Below are 16,903 nucleotides of genomic sequence, written 5' to 3'. Positions count from 1 at the left end.
ATATAATTGTGATTGGCCCCAGTGCAAACATTGCACAGCCACTCAAATCATGGCTGTGTTACCATGGAGATGCTGATGCAGCATCTCCCATCCTGCAAAACTAGCCTTCGAGCAGCACATGGGAGAGCAGCCTGACAATCAAATGTATCAAATCCAACAGTCCGCCATGGATTCAGACCTCCATCATCACACACAGATTATGTATCTTAAATCAGTCCCTAAAAAAACAAAAAACAAACCTGTACTCACCCATTAGACGCTCATTCACCTGGCTTCGTGCTCAGCAAAGTCATTAACGACACTGTTCAAGTCCAAATCCCTGGGCCTGCTGTCCCCCCTGCAGAACCAGCTAAGGTTAGCCTCCGGCTGCACGTCAACACCGCGAACATCCACTGAACGTCAAGCTGCTGAGGACTTGCTGAACTCTTCCCTAATTTCGTCAGGTCAGCAGCAGACTCCTCCTTTTTTGTTTGCTAACGCATTCGTGTGTTACCTGAAGAACACCTGCTTCTTGTTAAAAGGTTGAGAAAAAAAAAAAAAAAAAAAACTCACCCCAACTAACGCAAGTCACCAGAAATGAAAGGGCGTACGCTCATTGGTCAAATTAGGATTTCCCAGCAAGCCTTACTTTGTAGCATTTGGGAAGAAAGTAACCAAATTAAATTAAAAGTGGTGGGTATGAATAATAATAATTTTTCATAAAACATGCAGTTTTGGAACATTTGAATAAGGCCAATAAAAATTTAAAAGACAATGACTCAACCCACAACTATAATTGGCCCCTGACAGCTGCTGGGTCCCAGTGCAGTAAATCACTTATGTACAAACTAATTGCTTCATTAAGTAACAGTTGCTGTATATTGTACAAATTTTGTCAACATCCCAGAGGATGAAATGGATCTGATGTAATCATTGATTTGTGAAAAATAAATGTAGAATGCATCTGTATTATTGTTACCAAGATCATATACCTTCTAGAGTGAGAAGAAATTCTTCTACAGGCACAAAACAAACACTCCCTACCTGAACAAAGGTGTCATTGTGTCTTTAATGTACAGCAGCTTGCAGTGGGAGGGTTACACTGTAAGCCAATAACCCACCAATTTCATTGTACTAAATCATTTTTGAACAAAACTTACGGGACATGTGTGAAACATGAGTGAATATAACGAGAAACTGTCCATGTCGAGGCTATTTTTGCACAGTCACCATCAAGGCCTGGATCACATCATCAAATGAAACGGGCAAGAAAACAGGCAGAAAACAATCTAGCACCCAAACAAGCAGTCCAGTAAATAAAATAGTCTGACGCACAGAATGAGCTGCCTTGGGATGGTGAAAATCAATTAAGTTGGGGGTCCGTTGGGTGTTTGGTGTGAGGGGTGGGGGGGTGGGGGGGGTGTCTGCTGTTCCTTCCTGATAAGAACATTTCTATGCTTGATTTGGTTATGCCAAGAGAAGATTATCGCCTGGCAGGAGCAGCAGTAGGCCTTACTCATTAAGTGGTGGGATATTGCCAGTCCTCAACACCAGAGCCAAGGTTTTAGTACATTGTAATAGGGGCTGGGTAAACACTCAAACACACAGGGAATCTTGGCCTGCTTTAGTTTAGCAAAACTAAATTGCCTGCTTTATCAGGGATTAGTTATTAACTTTGATCCCATTTTAACTGCAGAGGGTACTTCATCAGATGTGCAGTACTGGGACATGTGGTGAAGCTGCAGTGAAGGTATGGATTTTACAAAAGAATGAAAAGAGGCATCTGTTTATCCTTTAAAAGAATGAGACATGGGTCATTACATTGGCTTCCCTGCTGGTGTTAGCTATTGTCTCCTTTTAAATGATTTGTGGGATTTGGGGATTTTTATTATTTTTTTCTGCAGCGGGGTTTGTTTGAACCAGAATAGAATTCATGGATGAATCGCACATCCAATCAAGCTGTCCATTTGTGGTTTAAAATGATAATTGGTCTCACATGAGGTAACAGTATCTTAGTGATACTTTTCCATCAATTATATCTTTTCATGTTAACACATTTTTGCCTTAGTGTCCTGTAAAATATACTCTGAGGAAAAAACAGTGAAGCCAACCACACATCCTACGAACTGCATTTCTGTACGACTGAACCGCAACAGCAAATATGTTTTGCAGGAAACATAATATTGACCAGATTACGTTTTCTGATGTGTTGTTAATTTACATATTTCACAAATACGTTGATAGTGACACTAAAATCTTCACAGACAAAGTTTTCGTTTTCCTTCAAAATATCAGATCCTGTAGTACAATATCCATTTGTAATGATTATTCAACTTTTTATGGTTGTGTGTAGGTACTCACAGCACTTGGTTAAGGTTAGGGAAAGATTGTGGTCTGATTTAAAACAGAAAAAGTTCACAGTAACTTCAGACACGACCTGTTTACTTACATTTAACCAAAACCACAATCTGTCCCTAACTTTAACCAAAGGGCTTTTGTTGCCTAAACCTAACTACAGGATAGACTCTGGAAGTGAAACTGTGGTGTGTGGCGTGACAGCCATGTGTTTTGTACGCCCACCATCCACTCCAACTCTGCCAACTGCCTCCACAGCCGTTGGTAAGTGTAGCACCTATTTCATTCAAAAAAAATACACTGCCTCTGAACATAATTGTTTTTTCGGGCTAGTGGCATAGCAACATAATTTCCAGGAGACAGGGTAGGTGAAACAGAGCAGGCAAACTTCCTTGAAAGCCCAATAACTAAGGCTTGATTCTAAACTCCAGTGTAATCAAGTAACTGGAAAAAGTGGAGTTCAGGCGGAGGTCATTTACCCTTAACTCCACAGGTATGTTCCTGCTCTGCCCTTGAACATGTTTGGTAGAGAGGTTTCAATAACGACACAACTGCACCACCCCAGGTCCCAGAAATGTAAAAGCCTGTCATGTGTAATTGGTGTGTATGGCATTGTGCCGAGCCACTGGGACCCAGAGTAAATATAACCTGACAGTGTGAAAAAAGGGAGAGAAAGGGCTCTTTTGATCCCTTATTCATCTCTCCCCTGTCACTGATAAGGCTGGCGGGGCTGGACGATGGAAGGATGATTTTCCCTGAGGAGAGCGAGAGGGTATGCTACAGTGTCACAATACAGACTTGGAGAGGCACAGACAGATGCGCAGGGGGTGGGGGGATGAAATCGAAGAATAATGCTAAATATGAGCATTTATAAAAACATTTTCTTATGGAAACTGCAGGCCAGGGAAGGAGAGGATGAGCTATCTTTCCTACTGAGAGGAGTGTTGCACACACTGGATATATGTGAGGAGCCTCTGCAGTGTTTGTCGTCTTTCATCCTTTGACTAAAGCGTACAAAATAAATACTCTAAATCAGAAAATTTGACAGTAATGCTGCTTTCTTCTTTTTTTCCCTCTGTGCCCCAAAAGTGTTGAATGCATTGGAGTATTTAATGTGCAAACAGCTTTCTGCAAATGAAAATGGAAGGAGTGAGAGTGTGCATGTGTGTTAAGAGAGGGGGGAAAGAAGATAGAAGGAGAGAAAAAAGGGAGAAGCGCAGAGACACGGCTGTTCATTCAAGCATAATTCCATTACAGTTGGTGGCTGCTGTGAAGAGGAACCATTAGAGGTGTAATCAGGATGGATGGATGAGGATGAGGACAGAGACGATGAACGAAGAGAGATATACAGCTGATGCTATATGATTGAGCCATAGTCTATGACCCATAACCTCCCATCGGGGCAAGGACTATAGGAATGAAATGACACCTGTCACTGAAGGTGTATGTGGAGGAAAGGAAGCAGGACCCAGATGCAGACATAGACCAGGCAGGCAGGGATGGTTCAGTGATTTCAACGTAAGACATTTTGAACAGAGGCGCACCATCAAAAGAGGCAAACCAGGCAAATGTTTAGGGCCTTGAATAGGATAGGGCCCCCCAATGGCACCTCATATTGGCACATTTTACAATTATAAACACCCTTAAACCTACCATAAAGACACTATACAGTGCATTGCTGGTACTCCAAAACCTTCGTATATGGGACCCGTGATGCTAGCAGGGGGTAGTTGGTCAGGGTCTTTCATGGGCCTCTTTGCATGGGGCTCCCCAGAGTCTAGCATCGCCATTCATTGTGAGGGAAGGTGGGAAGGGTGGGCGGGCAGCTGGGCGGGCAGACGGGCTGGATGGCTGGCTGGCTAGCAGGAATGGAAGTCTACAGCATGAAGGTGGAACAGGCAGGTTTAAATAAATAATGTGTGAGTGGGCAGGAGAGGTCAGGTGACTGGGACGGGAAGAAAGGTCTGAGGACATGTGGTAGATGGCTGAGGAAGGACTGTTCAGATGTTCCATAATTCAGACAGGTTGACAGGGACAGAGGGGAGGACTTTAACAAGACCAGGGCAGGAAGTGAAAGTAATAATGACATTATGTTGGTAATCTTCTCTGAGATGAGAAGGGAGAGAATAGTTAAAGTTGTAGTAAAACCTGTTTTTGAGCAAAATGTCTTTAAAACTAAATATAATCAGTGGTGGAAGAAGTATTTAGATTCTTTACTTAAGCAAAATTATATAAATACAACGATGTGAAATCCTCCACTACAAGTAAATTCTGCATTCAAAACATTGCATCATCATCATCATCAGCAAGGATGATATGGAGAGGGTGGTTGGTATTGTCCAAGATGGCCTGCATCTTACAGTGTATGCGTCTCTCCACAACAGTCCTCAGTGAGTCCAGACTCCTGCCAAGCACAGACCCAGTATTTTTAACTAGCTTGTCCAGTCTTCTTGTGTTCTTATCTGACATGCTGCTGCCCCAGCAGACTGCAGCATAGAAGAGGACACTCTCAACCACTGACTAATAAAATGTGCAGTGTGTCTGGAGAGGACCTTTAATGTCTAAGTAGCATTTTACAGCATTTTGCATTGGACAAGCTGGAGGTATGATTTTAAGTGCCTTTTATACTGTTTGGGGGATTAATCTGTGAAATTCCAAAGCTTTGCAAAGCCATTTCTGTCTATAATCAAGTTCTTTATTTTCCTAAAACAATGTAAAGAAAAAAAGCAACTAGTTTAAGAAGGAGCTGATAAACTAATATATATACTACAGGTTAATTTAATTTATACAAGTGCATCATGCTTTCTAAGATGATCATCAGTTTGTCTGTGAATATAGATCTAAAGCATCTAGGAACTACAACTGTCAAATAAATGTGGATAAAATGTAGCATAAAATGGAAATACTCAGGAGAATAAAAATACAAGTAACTAATATTGTACTTAAATCAAATGATTTAGTTTTGCAATTACTTAATGGTTGGAGACAAAAAACAAGTCCTCAAACGTTATAATCAAAATCAAGTGTTACCTTGACTAGTCTGTATAGAGTCAAGCTTCAAAAACAATAGATCCTACATTTCTCATAACGCAGCTCAACATCTTTTCCATTAGACTCTCCTTGCACGCTAAACAAACATGTCATTTCAAACTTCACATCCCACAGTTTGTCCTTTAGTTTGCCTGTTAATAATCTGTAATCTGAAACCCTTTCTTTAGATATCAACTATTGACATCATTGGGATAATTTTGCTAGAATTTATAAAGGCTTACACAGCAGAAGACATTATACAACTGTTTGACAGTGTAACTTGTACTCCTCATGAAGAGTAAACTGATATTGCTCATATGGTCTGGCATATGAATAAAACACAAGTTCTTAAGTAATTTTGCATATTAACAGTAAATATTTTTTTGCTTTTCACGTCATTTCATGCCACATCATTTTTCTACTGACTAACCCCTAACCCTAACTAAAACACTGTTAAATGCCACATGTGTTTAACCGTGTTAAAGGATATACAAAAAGCTTAAAATGCATAGACATGACACTCAAAATGTCCTTAAAAGTGGTGTGGTGTTTACACGCCATCCCATGATATTAGATATAGATTAAATTGGTGAGGTGCCTCAGTGCTGGTTTACTCCTCTGCTGTTAAAAAGGGGATCTCCACTACTTTATAAGCCCTTCAGCACTCATCAATTATTGAGAAAAAATTAGCTAAAGTAATAGCAGTATCTTTTTTTTATTAAAATACTAACCAGATCTATTTCATAGGCAACAGGTTATTAAGCAAAAAAGAAGGGAAAGCAAACATTATCCTCCTCTATAATTTTGAAATTAACTGTACCACTGAGAAAACCATAGCACTGAAAACCTACACTTCATCATAATCTTCCAATGTAGTCAGCTTCAAAAAGGAGCTGTTTTTTATGGGTTTTATACCATCTACAGAAAGTATAAAACATCTAAAACTAATTTCAGCTGCATAGCCTATCTACTGGACACGTGGAAAGCTCTTAACTTTCCCTAACACTGCAGAGAGGGTGAAGTGAGTCTAGGTATGTTAAAAGCAATTGCTCCACGCTCTGTAGACCCGTTGGGTTCCATGCCTGTGCTCTATTTTCTTCCAAAGACATGGTGTTGAATTTAAACTAAAGCCAGGGTTATTTGATGCAAGAAGTGGAGTTGCTTGGTTAGCCCACAGTGCTTCTACAAAGCCATCCCTTTACATAAAGGCCCAGTCAGGTCAGGCAGTATGGTCATGATAAAAAATTCTGTTAGAATATTATATATATTATATCAATTATTTGTTGGTTTATTGTTGTGTTGGAAGATTAATAACCATATGCGCGCTTTAGTAAAAATGGTTGAGATTTACTCTAAGGCCAAATAGTATTTGATTGAATTACAAATTGAATCAGAATACAATTATCCAAGTTGCAAAGCCTGTTAAATTTGACTACGTGCGATTTAGAGAACCCAAACACCAGGCGAGAGCATCAGTTATGGGTGATACTGCAAAACCCTGGATGTCCAGGGTTAAATTCTTGCTTGTTACAATATCTGTGATTGGCAGCTAGAGCATGATTAAGAGTAGGGAAAGATTGTGGTTGTAGCCGGTGAATAATGGGCGTGGCAGGGTTATGGTAGTGCAACTAGAACATTTACTGTTAAAGGTGCCCTGGGGAGTTTCCTTGTAAATAAACAAGGTATCTGTTTACACTCAGTATGACTCATCAAAACACTGTGTGTCCTTGAGGCATCCCAAATGCGCTGAATGCATTTGCAATTTCTTCCTCATAAAACATTTGCAAAGATAGAAGAAGAAGAGGAAAGATGGATAACTGACCCGAGCCCAACCAAACCCTCCAGGATCCAACAGGTCGATCTGGGTTTGGACAGAAATTTAGAAATGATGTTCAGGTCCAGTGTGGTCACGTCTGCCTTTTAATGGTTATTTACAAGGTGCCCACACGTGTAATCGGAGTAAGCAGGCAAGCTGTGACCATGGTAAGCACAACAGGTTAACACAAACTCATTGCTTCAGCTAACAACTGACCGCGTTGGCTCTAGTTGACATACAGGACTGAACGGTAACAAAAAAAACCAGGATGCCTGTCGGGCTCAGTTACTATGATCTTTGACTTGGGTCATGTTCAGACAGGAATATGTGACCTGAGCTGCACTCTCTGGTAAAGCAGACTTCATATATTTTGAGGCCTGCATTGTTTACATTAATATTTAGTACAAGTTGTCTTCTTCTCTGCCCTTGATGACACATTGCTGCTTTTCTTGGCATTTTACCACCACCTGTTGGTCAGTAGAATTGAAGTGTATTGCATCACCCACGTCTCAGCCTTGTACGTGAGAACAAACGAAACAGGTAAACACTCACAAAAACATCCCTCCATAGCTCTACCATAGTCAAAAACAAGGTGCCTTTAAGATCAGGGTATGGTTGAGGTTAGGCAACTAAATCACATTGTGATGGCTCTGGAAAAATCGTCTCCTGCGTGACAGTCACAGTAACTTGCTGCGTTGCATTGACATAAAGAGTTGGCACTGGATGTAAATCGTGAGGTGTGTAATGGTGCAATACAGACATAAATCCTTGGGGGTACTGAGCTGGTTTACAGACTGACAAATATGGATGAAGGTGAAGGCGCTTCAAGTATAGCTGCTCACACTGTGACTGGTTCATGTGAGGATCTCAGTCCAGTGGCTGTCCACAGAGCTTCAGCTGGGGGTACACCGACATCAATACCAGATGACTCATTCTCAGCTGGCAACGGAGCCATGAACAAAGTGGTAGTTGAGTAGTGAGTAGAGTTACTTGGTGCTGTTTCCCACCACAGACTGACTCATTTGGCTTTAATCCACTGCTCCAGGGCTGCTGTCTCATCTTCACGGATTGATGAGTTCTACTCACATCTAATCATATTTGCAAAGAATTACTGTCTGTGAGTGAATAAAGAGTTCGGAATAAACACACACACACACACACATAAAAAAAAGAAAAAAAAAAAAAATGTTAATGCACATACCTAGTTGCATGTATATGATGAACAGAGGAGGACCAGCAGGACCATACAGGCTGCACACACAGAGGCGCTGTGTGTTGAGCAACCACATGCATAATAAAGATAAATAGAACGCCAAATAAAAGCTTTTGGTCTCTCATTTGATAGGAGGAAGAAAGGAACACCAGAATCTGTTGTCTAATGTCATGACATATTAATAATACACTAATGCACATTCTTAGAGAGCTAATTATACAGCATGGGGTGTTGTGGAAAAAATCTATTGTTTGATTTGTTGCCAAAGGATGTAAATATTCATGAATTCTTACAAATTGCTAATGGTCTGATTCATCTTTAACCACATACAACTCATGAAAGACGCTGGTTAATAGAGGGTGACTCACTGTGAGGATATATTGCCCTAATGCATACTATTGTTGGACCTTCATACAGCATGGTTTGGTGATGAAGAACATTTACACACACACTGTCTACTTGATCCAGATAAAATGTTGCTCTTTATAATAAGTGAAAGAAAAACTGTGGTAGAAAAAACCTTTTATATACTTCAGCTTAATGTTAAACCACATATATTCAAGAATGACCAAGGACAAAAAAAACCAAAACAAAAACACACATACTAGTGATGTACAGAAATATGGTTGGAGTGATACGTCTGGTTCCACTGCCAGAGAAGCTTACAGACAGAGCAACAATAAATAATGTAAATAAATAAATAAATAAACAAAGAAATAAATAATCACTTAACTATTGCACTGTAACCCACACACAGCTGTCCAGATTTTATAACCCTGTAGCCTGCTGGCAATCACAAGCCCACCTTTCTATGTATGAGTCTTATTTTGGGTTTATTGTAAAATGCCTCACATTCTGATGAACATATCCTTCATACCTGGGGTTTGTTAGCATCACTTCTGCCTCGCCTCGAACAATAACTCACTCTCTCATTCCCGCAGACTTCAGGTCTATTATTTTAGATGCAGAGAGGAAAGTGTGACGTTTATTTATTTAATATATATATATATATATTTTTTTTTGCTCCTGAAAGGCTCACAATCTGTCTGAGTGACTTGCTTTGCAAAATCTAATTCCAAACGTGCACCTGCAAAGTAGAAATGACACCCTAATGCTTAGAAAAAGATATTTTTAATGTCCACTATATTCGATTTGACTGCAGGGCTGTTCTGGCGAGGCCTAATTCATCCCAGTGAACAATGTCACTTGTGGAAAAGATTATCCCTACCTTGCTATCGGAGGTACTTGCTACTGTTTGCAACCCAGGTTATAAGTGGGGGAAAAAAAATTTTGACAGCTGTAGAAAGAAACTCATTGTCTTTTTTGTATCTCACCTCAATTTTTCTTCTTCTGCCAAAGGTTCAGCCGAGTTTTCTTTTGTGCCATCTAATGAAAAAGCAACACATTGTGTAATGTGTAGTGTGGTGATTGGCAGTTAAAACTCCTCCAGTCTTTCAGGTTTTCTTACCAAGGATCTTCCCAGCAACCTAAAAAAAAGTCAGATACAATCAAATTTTAAATATAACGGGACATTTATATAGTCTCGGGGATAACTTCTGTGTTCCAAATGCTGTTACCCACTCTGATTTATCATAGCCTTATGTAACATTTATTCCTTGGCACTATTTTGATGGAATTCAGATTATATTATCACACCTACTTTTGACAAAATAGTAATTCACTTTGAGTATTTCCCATTAGGCCTAATTGTTGCTGATGAGCCCATGATCCCAGATAGAGCTGAGCCTCATACTGTGGGGATGGAGGTTATTTCACATGAGAGGGATGGGTCTAACCTAAAAAAAAAAGGTCAAAGTTATTAACACAGTGGGACTCAATGGATCACAGTGGTCCTTGAGACAATTATGGAGGTTGACTTGTCTAAGCCACCTGTCCAACGCTCTCCTGTGGCTTGTGATAATAATCCAGATCACTGTGTTCAGATGTGATGTGGGGAGTCAGTTTTTTACTATCGTCCTGTGTCCCTGTCAAAGTTAAGTTTGAAGAGAAGTTTGTGTGTTTGAAACGCCACACTCTGAACTTTTTTATTACAGGATCCCTATATGCAGTTTAGTGGTTGTTACAAGTTATTGACTTTGATCTACATAGTTAAATCTGTATCTGTAGCTAGTGCAGTGTAACACCGTACCATACAAGCTTCATTTGTCAGTTAAATAGGTATCAGCTGGCTTCTGATGGGCTGAAATCTGTTTAGTAATAGGATGCAGCAGCGGATCTGATGGGACTGTAAAAGAATAAAATTGGGCCAGTGAAAGTCAAGGGCAATTTTTATGTGCAGGAATATTAATGAAACAACATGCCTACCTAAAAGGTTCATTGTTGAATGGCTGCAGCCTGCTACAATAAAAATGGTTGGACTAATCTTTCAACACACAGTCTGTAATAAATGTTAGTTTGTGGGTTGTTTCGAGTGACGGACTGCTAAAGCTTCTAAGATACCTCTCCACTCTCTGATTATGTCCCATTTGAGAACATGTCACAGGGATTCCTCCATCCTCACATCTCATTCTTGTATCCCCTCCTAATAATGTAATGAAGAAAGAAGTAGGTAAGAAGTAGAGTGCACTCACACGATGATGCACATTTGGCTTCTCCCCAAAAAGGAGATGGCTTCTTCATCTACATCCATTCAGCTCACTGTAAACAGCATGGTCACAATAACAAGAACTGAATACAGAATAGAGATAATTGAAAATGTAAGTCAAAAGTAACACTTTTATTTTGCTTTTCCCACAGTCAAGGATACTGGTGATCAAAATCAACAATTTCTTAGTTTGTCTCTCAATATATTCTGACTTCCCTACCCTGTCTATAGCACACAAGCTGAAACCCAAGGGTTACATTGGTTGGCCTGTTTATAAAATGACTCAATAATTTGCTGAAATAGCTGTGCACTGTAGTTATTATTGAGGCTTATTATTACTATTGCTGAAAGTACTGCAAAGGTATAAACAGTAATTTTTATTTTACAAGATAACACTTGTATTCGCCGAAGAAAGTAATAGAAAGTAGTTTTGAATGCATTTTATTGAAGGGAAACAGAAACAGTCTTTTGGCAACATAGTGACACACAGTGAGGAATTCAACTACAAAATACTAGTCAGACATTTTTGAATCATTGGCCAATAGATACAAAACAAAAATGTGAAGAACATAAATCAATCAAGAGTATGATAAGTGTGTGTTTGTGGAATTTGCAGATGTATTTTTCACATGTGCAGCGCACAGCGCTGTTACAGTCCTTCTTTGGAGGCAGAACTGCCATCTCCTCCTCTTGCTCAGGACAAGATTCAGCCCCCTCCCTGAACAGCTTTCACAAGCGCTTCAGAGGCTGCTGTGTGGGGGGGGTGCTCCCTTTTTTCAGTGTGTGGGCTTAGAAGTGCCTTGCCCAGCTGCTCCAGGAGGATCCTCCTCCTGTTCCTCTTACTAGGTAGAGTTGATTTTGTTCCATATGACCAGGGCATTGGTGTATTATGGCAGATGACCAGGGGCCCGCGGGTAGTCATCCTCCTGCAGCTGTAAGTTCCTCACCTCCTTTGTTGGGGTTGCAGTCTGGGATCATGGCTGGCCTCCTGCCCTCACAGCCATTGATCTCAGCCGTTTTGTGCAGTGTGCTCAAGAGGACCACATTCTAACTCTTCTTTGGAAGGTAAGAAATTTGAGTGGTGGTGGGAGTGAGGCCAATCTTTGATGAGAAGGCCTCTCTCCCCCTTGTTGTGAGGAGTGCAGAGGGGGGGCTCAGACTTGTTCTTTCTAACTGTGCCAGACATCTTCCTCTACAGACACTGCTGGCTGTGTTCTTAAGAGGTGAAGAAATGCTCTGGCCCCTCAGTCCATCTGTCATATCAAGCACAACCCGCATCCACTGGTTCTTCTCATATACTCTACTGGCTTGCTGGGCATATACTGCCAGACTGGACAGCGACCTCTTAGAGATTACTATCAGTAATTAGTATCAGTGTCACAGAAAACAATTACAACAATAAACAATAAAAATAACAGTGAAAATCACTAACATTACACATATGACAATAATAATTTACCTCTGAATGGAACCAGTTTCTCATTATTTCAGGCTTGTAGGTGTGACAGACAACTCCAACCATCTCTCCCAGACATATGGGAGGGCTGCCAGTTTCTCTCACACGTCTTGCAGGTCTTGACTCATGGTTATCAAAACGTAACATTCATGAAAAAAAAAAAAGTGTGAAAGACTTTCAGTGACATCCTGGCTGGGAAAATTGCCCTTTCATTCTCTGCATCCCAGAGACAAGATGTAGCATCGCCTCGGGACCCAGACACACCCGCCAAGATTAGCAGCCCTATGTAGGCACGCAGGTCAATGTCATCCATCCTTTTCCAGTTGTCCCCATATTTACAGAAACTGTCCAAATTTGTCATCTCCAAGATGATTTTCTTGTTGATGTTCAATGTTGAGGCGATGTCCCGGGCATGGGCAACTGCATGTCTAGTCACGAAATGTCATCCTCATGACATTTTGTGTTGCCATCCTGCCCTGCTTGTCACACAGTGACAAGAACCATGTTATTTTCCTGTTCTTTGACAAAAATGTCCCTCTTTCAGCTTGGGGGATTTCGTCTTTATCTGAAGATGATGTATTGTGCTCTGGGTTGTATCCCCCCCCCCATCTTCTTCTTCAGATACCTCCTCCTCTTCTAAATCATTGTTCTCTAGTTCCTCCTGAACTTCTGAAAAACTCAGATCGACAGCCTGTGAAAATGTGCACTCATGGCTTCATCTCAGAGAGAAATGGGGGGCACTGTCATCTGCGGCACCCGTATAGCCTCTGACTGCATTCCCCATTAGTAAACAATGCTTTCAAGAAATGTATATTTTGTCTGAGATTGTTTTTATTTTGTCCGTGAACTTGTGTCGTGTGGGGTCGTGGAGAGGAGATGCTGCAAATGCACAAGTAAGTTCAATCAGTCACACACAATCTCAGTTTCTCAGTTTCTGTGTGTGTGTGTGTGTGTGTGTGTGTGTGTGTGTGTGTGTGTGTGTGTGTGTGTGTGTGTGTGTGTGTGTGTGTATATATAACTGTACAGCTTTCTTGGAAATGTGAACGAATGTTTTCAATATTTCTAAGTTTGGGGTCCTCAAATTTTAAGTTGGAAAAAAGATCATTTAGGGGGGTTTTCTCTGCTGTTAAAAAATGTGCTGGGTCATTTTTGACCCTTAAGACAATATGAGTGGTAATGTGATACAGCACTTCAACGGAGGAAATCTGCTCAGGTCCCCTGATGGTAAGCAGTTCACTCTGCTGAAATGTGCTTGAACAAGCAACTGGACCTCATATCCTGTGATCAATATCACAAACTGTGAAGCATTGCTATGGCTGAATTAATAATATGGTTTCTTTGTAAAATAATGCATGAACCTGCACAAAAAAGCAATAGTCACATATAGGTGAAAAACAGGCTACAGCGGAGAACCACTGAATCACCCCACCTCATTACGAATCATGCATAATGTATCTTAGATGGCGATAGAAAACTCGTTTTTCTTACGTGTGTGGTCATGTGTATGTGCCTGTTTTGTATGTTGTTTTTCTCTGACCTGGAACATGCTCTTGAGAGGTGCAGCAATGCCATATTCAGTGATGCCCTGCAGCCTTGAATCTAATTGGTCTCGGAGCCTGTGTCATGTCACAAATTTTAGTGTAATTCACACCGGCTAACTGCTCCCTCAGAAGGGCTTTGGGGGAGCTGGTGTGGGGAGGCCCCACTCCTCACATTTAGTCACTGTTAGTATTTGCCTTTGATTTAGTTTGCCACCTTCTGACCTCTCATTTCCCAGTGGCACATTTTGATCAATATGTAAGACAAATGTTGATAACCTTGGCTTGACCTCCTCTGATCTTGCCAAGTGGACATAACAGTGTATGTACTGCAAAGTGTGTGTGTTTGTGCTTGTGTTTTACATTTGTGGACGAGTATGTTGACATACTGTTTCTAAAACTGTATTTTATTAGATTCTGGCTTGGTCACATTATGATACAAGATATGAGTTGACTCTGATAATGCTCCCAGTGGCCGATGAAGTAACACTGAACACTCATTTTCTGGTCTAAAATAAATATCACATTCATATTGGCCTGTATTAGCCAGTGAAACCATTACCTATCGTTTGACAGTGTTTGATCGTTTGATTGCAGCTCTTATTCTGCATTTTGCTTTGTAAAGATTTTATTTCCATCACATTTGGATGTGGTTTCTGCTGGGTGTTCAGTTCTATTTGGCTGTTTGAAGTTTTACAGTGCAGAATTACATTTCATTTTAATTTACAGTAAATGGTAATTCTAATCTAATCATTAGGACTGGAGTCAAGTATAGTTTCCTGACCCCTATGGTGACATTTGTTCTCTGTAGGTGACCCTCCTAAAGCTGTGAGCAGCTCCAAGGGACCTGCTCCAATTCTAAGGTAAATGCCTTTGTAAATTGCAGTGGCAGAAGTATTTGTTGTTTCTTGGCATCAAAGGTAACTGTGTCCCAGAGGGAGACCATGCAAGCTGTACTCAGAGACGACCCGGGCTTAGACTCAAACCTTTGTCGTTAAAGTCCTAATAATCTGAAAGACAAGCAATTTTTACAACTACAAAGAAAAAAGAGATGTTTTCTTTTGCAGTTTAAGCATTATTTGTGAGTAAATAGGAACCAGATGCTCTAATGAGAAGGATGATAATATCAAAGGGTATGGTGATTACAAAGAGAGCAGTCTTTTTATAAGCAAGGCAAGTTCAATGAACATTTCTAAGTGGGGAGAGCCATTCTCAATATAGTGCTTACTTCACTATGTCTTCGACAGTGTCTGTGTTTCTAATCTACTGGTCAGGAAATGTTAGGTGTATTTGTAAACCCAGTGTCACATACAATGTCCCAGTGAGTAGCAACAGATTTCATCCAAAGTAGCCTGACTTCAAACCTCTAAATCACCACCCACATGCAAATCTCCTATTTGTTCAGCAACTCAAATAGATGAGTCATAAATAAATAAAAAAAAATAAATAAATGAAGTGAAACAAAAGGGCAATTTTGTCTAAACAGAAAGCTCCCCTACGCAAAATGATGCACCCCTGCAAACTATAACATATGTATAAATACAGAATCCCTTTGAGAATCAAATACATGTCAGGTTAAACATCTGATCAAATCATGTCAAACATCATATACAATATGTAACTGGATATACTGCTACAATAAGATTTGACTATTGAAAACAATTGCTGAAATTAGAGCGTGATAGGAAGCATGAGTACCCTTATTTATGGCAGTATGTGGAATTATACCTTGCAAGCTAAGGCCTTAACATCCCAGTGTGTGACATGTATAGTGCAGCTATCTGAAATGATTTTGACAGCACGATTGAGCTGTTTCTATATCCAGTGCTGCTTAAGGCTGCAATGACTCGGTACTAACAACAACAATGCTGCTGCTCTTCAAACTGCTGTGTGTCGGGCACTGACTTGATTAAGCTTAAGAAACAAACTTGCCAAGTTTTGCGATTGCTTCTTTGAGTAAAAAATAGTGTCGATGATTACAATTTGAAAACCAGTAATTGCATTATCGTTACTTATCCCAGCAATGCTCCATTAGCTTGACAGTTTGGGAGTTTTTGGTGCTGATGCATGCCGTCACTGGCACTGACATTAAGCTAGCTGTTGATGGTCAGTGAATACCTCCAGACCTTTGGCTGTCTGCTTTTTGAATCACAAGCTGTCATTTCCTGTATTCAAGTATTAAATGCAGAATATTTGACATAGCAGATGTGTGCGTGTGGAGGCATTGGAGTGGTTTGAAGGCACCTTATGATGAAGCCGGCTGACTGATGAAAATAATGTAATGAGTAATGTAACTGTTGCTGTTGTTGCTGAATAATTCCCAGATAGCAAAATATTTCTGGTGAAAGCTTCTGGCCCAGTATATGCCTTGGCGCTCAAACTGAGTGTGGTGTGCCACATCTGGGCTGATTCTGGCTGTTGCTCTCCAGTGTTGGCTGACAGCCAGGACGATTTTCTGGGAGTGGACCAGAATTCTCCATGTTTTTCTCTGTTTCAGATTATTTTTTTCATTCCTCAGTTTCATTTCACCTTTGTTAATGAAATACAGAGGAGAGAAAAATAATCCCCACACATACTGCAGAATTCACTGGCCTGTAAAACAGCGGCTTGGAATATACCCAACACTGACACTGAAAATATGTAGCTATAACTGTCAAGACTTGTCAGGTAGGGCATCTGTTTTGGCATAAATTTCAGAGGTAATGATTATACTCTGATGATGCACAGTTGTGGGCCATTGTCATAAATGCAGAGGAATCCCAAACCCAAGAGAGAGAGAGGTAGAAAGATAATCTGAGAGGGTCATCCCAGGCATCCACAGTGGGGAGACATTTAGGATTCATTTCATCATAAGATCACAAGCCATCATATGAATACAGCTCTATAGCAAAGAACATGGGGGGTAACATCT

At 40.5% G+C, this 16,903-nt stretch overlaps 1 protein-coding gene across 2 annotated transcripts in view; it reads right to left on the bottom strand.

The window, feature by feature from the left end:
- The window catches only part of fibcd1b (fibrinogen C domain containing 1b), a 108,004-nt gene extending 107,114 nt beyond the window's left edge, over positions 1 to 890 (bottom strand). Inside the window, exon 1 of one of the 2 annotated variants that reach the window (XM_071466323.1) lies at positions 250 to 890. The gene's annotated coding sequence lies outside the window, so the exon portion shown is untranslated. The remainder of the gene's footprint in view (positions 1 to 249) is intronic. The other variant, XM_071466320.1, reaches the window with a different exon arrangement.
- Between the last annotated feature and the right edge of the window lie 16,013 nt (positions 891 to 16,903).

The sequence above is a fragment of the Trachinotus anak genome, unplaced genomic scaffold, assembly GCF_046630095.1.
Source record: "Trachinotus anak isolate AG129_WGS33_773 ecotype Australia unplaced genomic scaffold, CSIRO_AGI_Tana_v1 ptg000028l, whole genome shotgun sequence".
Classification (NCBI taxonomy): domain Eukaryota; kingdom Metazoa; phylum Chordata; class Actinopteri; order Carangiformes; family Carangidae; genus Trachinotus; species Trachinotus anak.
Note: the sequence above shows the minus strand (reverse complement) of the source record. Positions and strands in the feature narration are given on the sequence as shown.